Source organism: Oryzias latipes, chromosome 19 (genome assembly GCF_053564925.1).
Source record: "Oryzias latipes strain Hd-rR chromosome 19, Olatipes_Hd-rR_3.1".
Classification (NCBI taxonomy): Eukaryota; Metazoa; Chordata; class Actinopteri; order Beloniformes; family Adrianichthyidae; genus Oryzias; species Oryzias latipes.
Window position 1 is genome coordinate 4,160,025 of NC_136255.1, and position 8,249 is coordinate 4,168,273.

At 44.6% G+C, this 8,249-nt stretch overlaps 1 long non-coding RNA gene across 1 annotated transcript; it reads left to right on the top strand.

Annotated features, from left to right (window-relative positions):
• The first annotated feature begins 718 nt into the window (after nucleotides 1-718).
• Nucleotides 719-7,445, top strand: LOC110014495 (uncharacterized). Its single transcript, XR_013651749.1, has 7 exons — nucleotides 719-3,617; nucleotides 3,733-3,865; nucleotides 4,023-4,114; nucleotides 4,198-4,404; nucleotides 4,471-4,584; nucleotides 4,680-7,121; nucleotides 7,205-7,445. It is a non-coding gene; the product is annotated as an uncharacterized LOC110014495 (long non-coding RNA).
• The last annotated feature ends 804 nt before the right edge of the window (nucleotides 7,446-8,249 follow it).

Consider the following 8,249-nt stretch of genomic DNA (forward strand, 5'->3'; position numbering starts at 1 on the left):
ACGCTCTCTACTACACACCTGTAGAAGGACAGGACGCTCTCGACCTCACACCTTTAGAAGGACAGGACGCTCTCCACCACACACCTGTAGACGGAGGTCCAGACTGTGATTCTCATCCCAGCTCACCTGAGCCTCATCAGGAAATTGAGGCGCTGATTTACTTTTTTGGCCAGACAGGAAGTGTTGGTGCTCCAGGTAAGGTTGTTGGAGATGTGCACGCCCAGATACCTGAAGCTGGGGCCTCATTTATAAAGCTTTGCGTAGGATTTGCGTCAGAAGTGGCGTAGGGATGAAACATAGGACGTGCGTACGCACAGAAATATTCGGATTTTTTAAACCGTGCGCACGCACATCCTACGCATCTTTCCCTTAATAATCACAACCAATTCTAAATGCAGCGCAGCTTTTGCGGCTTCATGACACGCCCATAGTTGCCCATAAATAGTCCGTGAAACGCCCACAAATGATTATTCATTGATTGCGAAATCATGACAAACACAGAGAGGAAATGAAAAAAACGTAACTTCACTCAATGTGAAGTAGACGTTATCGTTGGCGAGGTGGAAAAGAGGAGACGAATGTTGTTTGGAGGGCACAGTGTGGGCATTACTAATGCCAAAAAGGCACGTGAGTGACAAACGGGGGCAGACGCCGTAAATGCTGTAGCCTCACAACCTCGGACCGTGGCCGGTCCGAGGTTGTGAGGCTACAGCACTCCATAGGTGGGGGGGGGCCAGAGCGCCAGATGCATGCACCGGGTGACACGCGTGGTTCCTCCGAGTGCTCCTCTGTAACGCCGGGCCCAAAAGCCCGCAGAGGTCCAACAGGACGGCTGGAAGAAGTCGGAACCGGCTCATAAGCCACTCGTCCTCGTTTGCCAGCAAGTCTTCTTGCTGTCTAAAGATGCGTTCACTCTAAATTCTTCCATTTGCCACATCTAAGAGCGCAAGATCAGCCATTGTGTGTCATTACGCATTGTGATGGAGCATTTTATTTCCCTCCATTCAATTACATCTGACAAGCTACAGATGTGGGTAATAATCCACGTGGAAATGGGAAATTGATCAGCGCAAATGTAATCTCTTGTTGCTTTCTGAATGGTTGAGACATACGCCATACATTGTTTTATCAAAAATAAAACAAACTAAAGGCATATGCATGAATACCATAACCATAGCTTATGAAGAAATAATTTAATATGAAAGCAACATTCCCCAGTGGACAACTGGTGCGTCTGTCCGTCCGTCTGCACGCCCGCACCTATATCTGCTCCGCCAGACGGACACACTGACGAGAATATCAGTTTTGTACATTATTTCATTCTGTTAACTATATTACTTATGAGGATGAATTGCACTACATGCCAATATAGACACCAAATGAATTTCTGTTGTAATTTTCGTTTGATCTTTTTTGTTTGTTTCACTGCTGATCGATCAAACGGGTGTTTGTGTAGGCTGTTAATTGTAAGATTTGCTTTGTGAAGTCTTTGTGTTATTAATGAGAGGCAGTATTGTCATTTTCACTTTCACGTGTTTCTTTCATCTGCCGACGGTGTCACCGTTTCTCATTTCACCCGTTTTTGTGCGTACGCCTGGGTCAGAGCTTGCGTGAAGGACCGCACATTTTCCCGTCAAGTTTGCTTTTTATAAATCTCAACTATTGCGTAGAGAGTGGCGTACGCCTTCTTTTGTGCGTACGCAACGTTTATAAATGAGGCCCCTGGAGACTACTTCCACCACGGCCCCTCCAATGTGAATGGGGTGGAGGGGGGTGTCTGTCCCTCCTGAAGTCCACGATCATCTCTTTGGTCTTCTTCACGTTGATGCAGAGGTTGTTGTCTCTGCACCAGCCCTCCAGATGTTCCAGAAGAAAATGCAGAGCTAAATTTGCTGAATAAATGGCTGAAAATTTGAAGCTGTTGAAACTCTGAAACTTAAAAAAAAAATTTAAAAAAATAAAGAAATGATCAAAGTTGACCATAAATAAAGTGAAAACAGCACAAGAACAAAGAAGATATGTTTGTTAAAAATGGGAGCATCGGGTATCATCAAAGCAGAGAAGTTGTGCAGCACAGCTCACGTGTCTCGCCATGACGACGCCACCAAGCAGGTACAGTGGACAGGAGCTGTTCTTCATCATTTAGTGAGAAAACAGCTGTTTGTTTTGTTTGACGCCATTCCATCTACAGTCCAGCAGGGGGCGGTGTAGGAGCAACAAGAAACAATGTTTTTCACTAAAAAGACAAGACTTGTTCAAGTTTCCAGAAGCTGCTGGATCAACAACTGTGGGAGTTCTTGTCAGAATATTCTGATGAAGAGTACAGAGTAGATCAAAAGGCTGGGTCTGGATGTTTCCTCAGGCTGTGCTACAGCGTCTACTCTCAGGTGTGATCCCACTGCTGAGCGGCACGCGGGCTTTGACCTGCTCCGTTTCCGGTCTGGGCCGGTTCACCCGTCCTTAGACGACCTGGTCTCCCCGGGCTCCCCCAGAAAGACCATATCGGTACCGAACTCAGTGCAGACACCCGATCAGCACAGTCCACTGCAGCTCAGAGCTCTTGAGCTCCAACCATCCTCCAGCCTCAGCCTCCATGAGCGCAGATTACAGGCGCGCGCCACCACACCCGGCAGGAAACACAGATCAGCTGTTGGACTAAGATGCTGCAGTCACAGCATCTTAGTCCAAGAAAAGATGGAACTACAGAACTCTGAGATGGAATATCCAGACAGATGCCATCACTGAAGTTGGGGGTGAGTCTTTACAAAAGAGGAATGCATGAAAAGATGAGGCTGGAGGAGGGACACGAATCTTTTTAATATCATCAATACAAATATGTGTTTTTTTCCCTGCTGGACAGGAGACGATACAAAATCAATGCATCTCTATTACTGTGCGGGACTAAATTTTCTGAGTTTTGCGGGAGCGGGCGGGATTGGTCAGAAATTCAGCGGGCGCGGGCGGGAGCGCGATGAAGAAAATAGTCCCGCGCAGGGCTCTAAGACGGAGTCTGAGGTTTCAATGACGGCATATGAAGATTATACGTCTATCAAAAAAAGTAACACGGCTGCATCATCAAAAGAAAGAGTTTCTGCTTGCAGTAGAAGAACAGAGAAAGTAAACGCACAAATTTTTGATCTTATTTCCATTTTCCTTGTCACGCATATATATATAACTTATCCAATTTTGCCAACGTAAATGAATTACTTCTATTGGTAACAAATAATTGAGTTAAATTTAATCAACCTAATTTCTTACGTCTATAAAACTCAGTAATTTTTAGGGATGGCCCGTTTGACACGGGGCTGCGGCGCGCGGTTCACCTTCATTAAACAGAGTGTTTCGGCACAATGTTTCAAAGCGTGTGTCAACCAGCGCAGATCACGTGATTGATGACGTATGACGCGCCAAATGCATCACTCACCTGAACCAGGTTTCAGATCTCAGGTGTGTTTGATCAGAAGGGCGCGCTGTTGTCTATAAATACAGATGAATCCCAAACAACGTTTCCCGACCAGTTCTGTTGTTTCCCGTGTATCGTAAGAATCAACGTCATGGCACCCGGTAAAAAACGTTCTGTGGCTTGGGATCATTTCAACTTGATTTCTCCAAATAAGGTAATACACTACTAACGTTATTTTATTAGTAGCCATTGCTGATTATGTCAGTTTTATAGGTATGTCTGTCAGTTGAAAGGAATCATTTTTATTCTTTCCATTTTTTTTTTTTTAGGTGCAATGTTTGATTTGCAAACATGAATTTGCATTTAATGATAGTACATCCTCCATGATGTGACATCTCCGCTCCGTTCATCATGTTGAAACTCCGCAGTCGGCAAATCAAGCCTTCAATCCACCTTGTATTGGTAATAAGAATATATCCAACTAATGGCACTTTTACTAAGAACTGAAACAGATAGCTCAGTGGAAAAATCAGTGATATGTGAATGCTGAGGTTCCAGGTTCGAGGCTCAGCTTCTACAATTAATATTTTTTTTTTTTCTTCATATGTATATTTTGCAGTGTCAAGAAAGCAAGAACTTGATTCTGCATTGGTGGATATGATTGTAATGGATGCACAACCATTTTCAATTGTTGAAGACAAAGGCTTCAAGGTAAGGTGGCTAATATTATATAGCATTTACATTATTTATGTTTTTGTGTACATAATAAGCTGTATTTTATTTGTCACTATTAGGCTTTTGTCAACCTTTTGGACCCATCCTACATAATTCCTAATAGGAAGGCCTTGAGGACAATGGTGGAGGAGAAGTACAAAGCCAAAAAGGAGAAGGCTTTAGATGTGGTTAGCAGGGCCTCTGCTGTCAGCCTTACAGCAGACATGTGGACATCCATTAACATGGACGCTTACTTGGCTGTAACATGCCATTTTATCACCGAGGAGGTAGGTATCCCCTGCTTTGCGCAATGCTTTGGTTTATGTATCTCAGTTTGACTTTGTTCATTCTAGGTGGAGCTGGCCTCTGTGGTCTTGGGGGTTCTGAAGTTTCCCCAAACCCACACTGCAGCTCACTTGGCTGAGGCCAAAAATCTTCTCATGGAAGAATGGGGAATTAAAGGGAAGGTGCGAGCCAGATCAATAAAGTAGAAAATCATTCATCAATATGGCCTCCCAATACCTAATATACATGATTTGTGAACATGTAATCTTTCTTCCAGGTGACAGGCCTGGTTACAGACTGTGCTCCCAACATGGTTGCATGTGCTAATATATTACTGCTTCGGCACATAATGTGTTTTGCACATATGCTTAATTTGGTGGTGAAAAAGTCCCTTGCCCAAACCCCTGAACTAGAGGATATCCGAAGTAAGGGGCGTAGGATTGTCGGTCTTTTTAAATCCAGCACCACAGCGAAGGAGAAGCTGTCAGGGATGCAGCGACAGCTGGCCAGGCCAGAGCACAAATTAATACAAGAGGTGAAACATTTTCTTTTTTTTAAATCTAAGATTTTACATGTTTTTGCAGTTGTTTATTGTGTTACTTTCTTCTCTCCTTTAAAATGTGCTTGCTGTCTTATCTTAGGTGGAAACAAGATGGAACAGCACATTTAATATGTTGGAAAGGTTGATTAAGGAGAGAGAGCCACTGGGGGCAGCTCTGGCCACCCTCCATACAGACCTTCCTCCACTCACCTCAGAGGACTACCAGGCCATACACCACTGCTTGAGCATTCTTTCACCGTTTCAAGAGGCCACAGTTGAGCTTTCGACAGAAAAACGAGTGTCAGCATCCAAAGTCATTCCCATGGTCAAAATGCTGAAACATTACATCTCAAGCAGGTGTGGTCAGATCACACACCCACTTGGTGAAAAACTGGCCACTAACTTGAAGAACAATCTCCATGAGAGGTTTTCAGCTCTGGAGAAGGTCACTGCTCTGTCAATGGCAACCTTGTTGGACCCAAGGTTTAAAGAGCTGGGGTTCTGCAGCCAAGGCTCTGCCCACTAGAGGGCTGCATTGGGATTGGGTCCCGCCGGGTCCCGCGGGACCCAACCCAAATCTCGCGGGATTGGGCGGTTTGAATTGTGCTGCGGGCGGGAGCGGGCGGCAGAAAAAAAACCCTGCGGGATCAGTGCTGCCATGAATATCTCGTGAATATATATTAGCAGACTACGTTAGGCTGAGCGGCTGTTGGATTCTTATGTACTGAAGCTCCGTGAACGCACCAGGTAGAGACGCCCAATGGCCTCTGTCATCTAACCTGTTGTTGGGGGTGTGCAGCGCCCCGCCCCGCCTCTTAGTGTGTTCTTTAAAGCCTGATACCGCGGTCACGTGTAGGCGGAGCTACCAGCTAGAGGTTCTGGTCTGATCGCTGCATGGAGCGATGTGTGCATAAATGCATGATAGACACGGAGAATGTGGAGAGATCAGGTTTATAATTTTGAAGAGTTCTACATGGTAATCATGTTTCCATGTTTGGGTTTATAAAATCATCCCAGCGAAAGTCTCTGCTTCAACTCCCGCAGGGAAAGCTGCGTCTGAATCTGACGCCCGTGTTTCCATCTCTCTGACAGAGTTTGAAGCCAAAGCCCCTCCTCCGCCTCTTTACCTGCTTTTCCTCTTTACCTGTTCATATACTCTGTAGCTGGCAGTTGTTTTTCCCCGCGCTCCCAGTGTATTCTACAGAGAGAGCGCAAAATACGGTCATCATAGGTTAACACGATAGTCAGGGTAGATAGCGCAGCACACGGATGAAAGAGCTGTCAATCTATCCGGCAACACTGCGCGGATAAGGATGGAGCAGGTTACCTGGCAGGGACATGATGTCAATGGATGAAGCAGAAAAGAACTTCAAACGCGGTTCATCGTGAGTCACGCATGGTTCTCAGATCTGCGAATCAGCAAAACTGGAAAAGGCTGAAGCTAAAAGTATTTTTCTGTCAGGAAAAAATTAATTCATAGATTTTCAGCTCTGTTGAACCATTAATGTTTTTTTCCTCCATAAATTCAAATGACTTTGACCTGCATCTTTACCAGCTGGTTCAGCGCGCTTCAGGCCGTCTGTCTGCGCGCGGACACACGCACACTTTTAACCGAACATAATTTGTAAAAATATATTTAATAATTAAGTTGCAAATTTCAAAAAAGAGGAATGCATGAAAATATGAGGCTGGAGGAGGGACACGAATCTCTTAATTAAACTTTAATATCATCAAAACAAAATACGTGTTTTTTTCCTGCGGGACGGGAGACGATACAAAATCAATGCATCTCTATTACTGTGCGGGACTTAATTCTATGAGTTTTGCGGGTGCGGGCGGGAGTGGACATACATATTGGGGGTGCGGGCGGGAGTGTAACGCATACGTTGCGGGAGCGGGCGGGATTGGTCAGAAATTCAGCGGGCGCGGGCGGGAGCGGGATGAAGAAAATAGTCCCGCGCAGGGCTCTACTGCCCACACGGCCATAGAGCGACTCACTAAAGAGTGTGCTGCAACAATGCAGGCGCTACTTCCAGAGGCACAGCCACAGTCGCCACCTAGAGAAGGTCTTTCAAGTCAGCAGGAAGATGGTGGTCTCTGGGCCCTGCTGGACAGGCATGTGGGGGTTCAACAGCAGGTGACCAGCACAACTGCCAGTGCAACAGTGGAGGTTCAGAGGTACAGTAAAGATTAGAATCCTCATCATAACTTCTGCTCATTTTAGACTGGTGCATGACAATAGGCTATTAATGTCCTTCTAGGTACTTAAAGGAACCTCACATCCCAAGGACTCAGGACCCACTGAGATACTGGGTTACCCACAAGGTTTTATACCCACATCTCTACAAGCTGGCAATGAAGTTTTTATGCACACCAGCTTCATCTGTGCCTTGTGAGAGGATCTTCTCCAAGGCTGGCGAAATCGTCAGCCAAAGACGAAACAGGCTGAAGCCCAGCACAGTGGAGAAAATTCTGTTTTTAAATAAAAATCTATAACATGTATCCCACCCAGTCATGTTAGACCCTGGTTCACAATCACTCATTCTCACTTTATACATGGCATTCACAATGTAACACAAGCACTTCTCACAAATCTTCAAACATTGTCTTTGTTTTATTTCCACACTGAAGTGTTACAAGGGCAAGGAACTTAGTGGAGTAGATGATATATGTCCTGTCTGCCACCAGATGCCGCTGTTCTGTGTGGTTTCGAAGCCCCAAATGCTTCATTCATTTTTCTGGCACATTTACACGAAGCCCCATGAGAGCTTCATGGGGCTTCGATTCCCATCCCTAGTAATTTTTATACAACTCAAATTTATGTATTTATCTAACTAAATGTCATATTACTCCAATTCAATTAATATTTTTCCATCTTAATTAATTATACTTCTTGATCTCTCATATGTCTAAGTATGAGCCTGCAGATATGCTAATTTTTATTACAATAAAAAGGACGGGAAAAAAATGCACATTTTGCATAAATCCATTAAAGAATTTTCCATCATTATCATTAAAATTCTGATTGGTATGTGTGCTAGATAAAATCATCATCTTCTCCTTCACTCTCACTCATGGTGCAGAGACTTGAGCAAAGTAGGACAAAATAACTCGGCAGAACATGGCAAAACACAGTAAAACAGCTAAACAACTAAACACATTTGGTCAAAAAGCCACACTTAAACCAAAATCCATCCAGACAGGCAAAGGAAATGGTATCCCACAATCCCTTGCGGTGCCGCTCTAACAGCAGCACCCAAGTTACACCTACTTAATTGAATTAATTTGAATGAAAGTAAAATAACT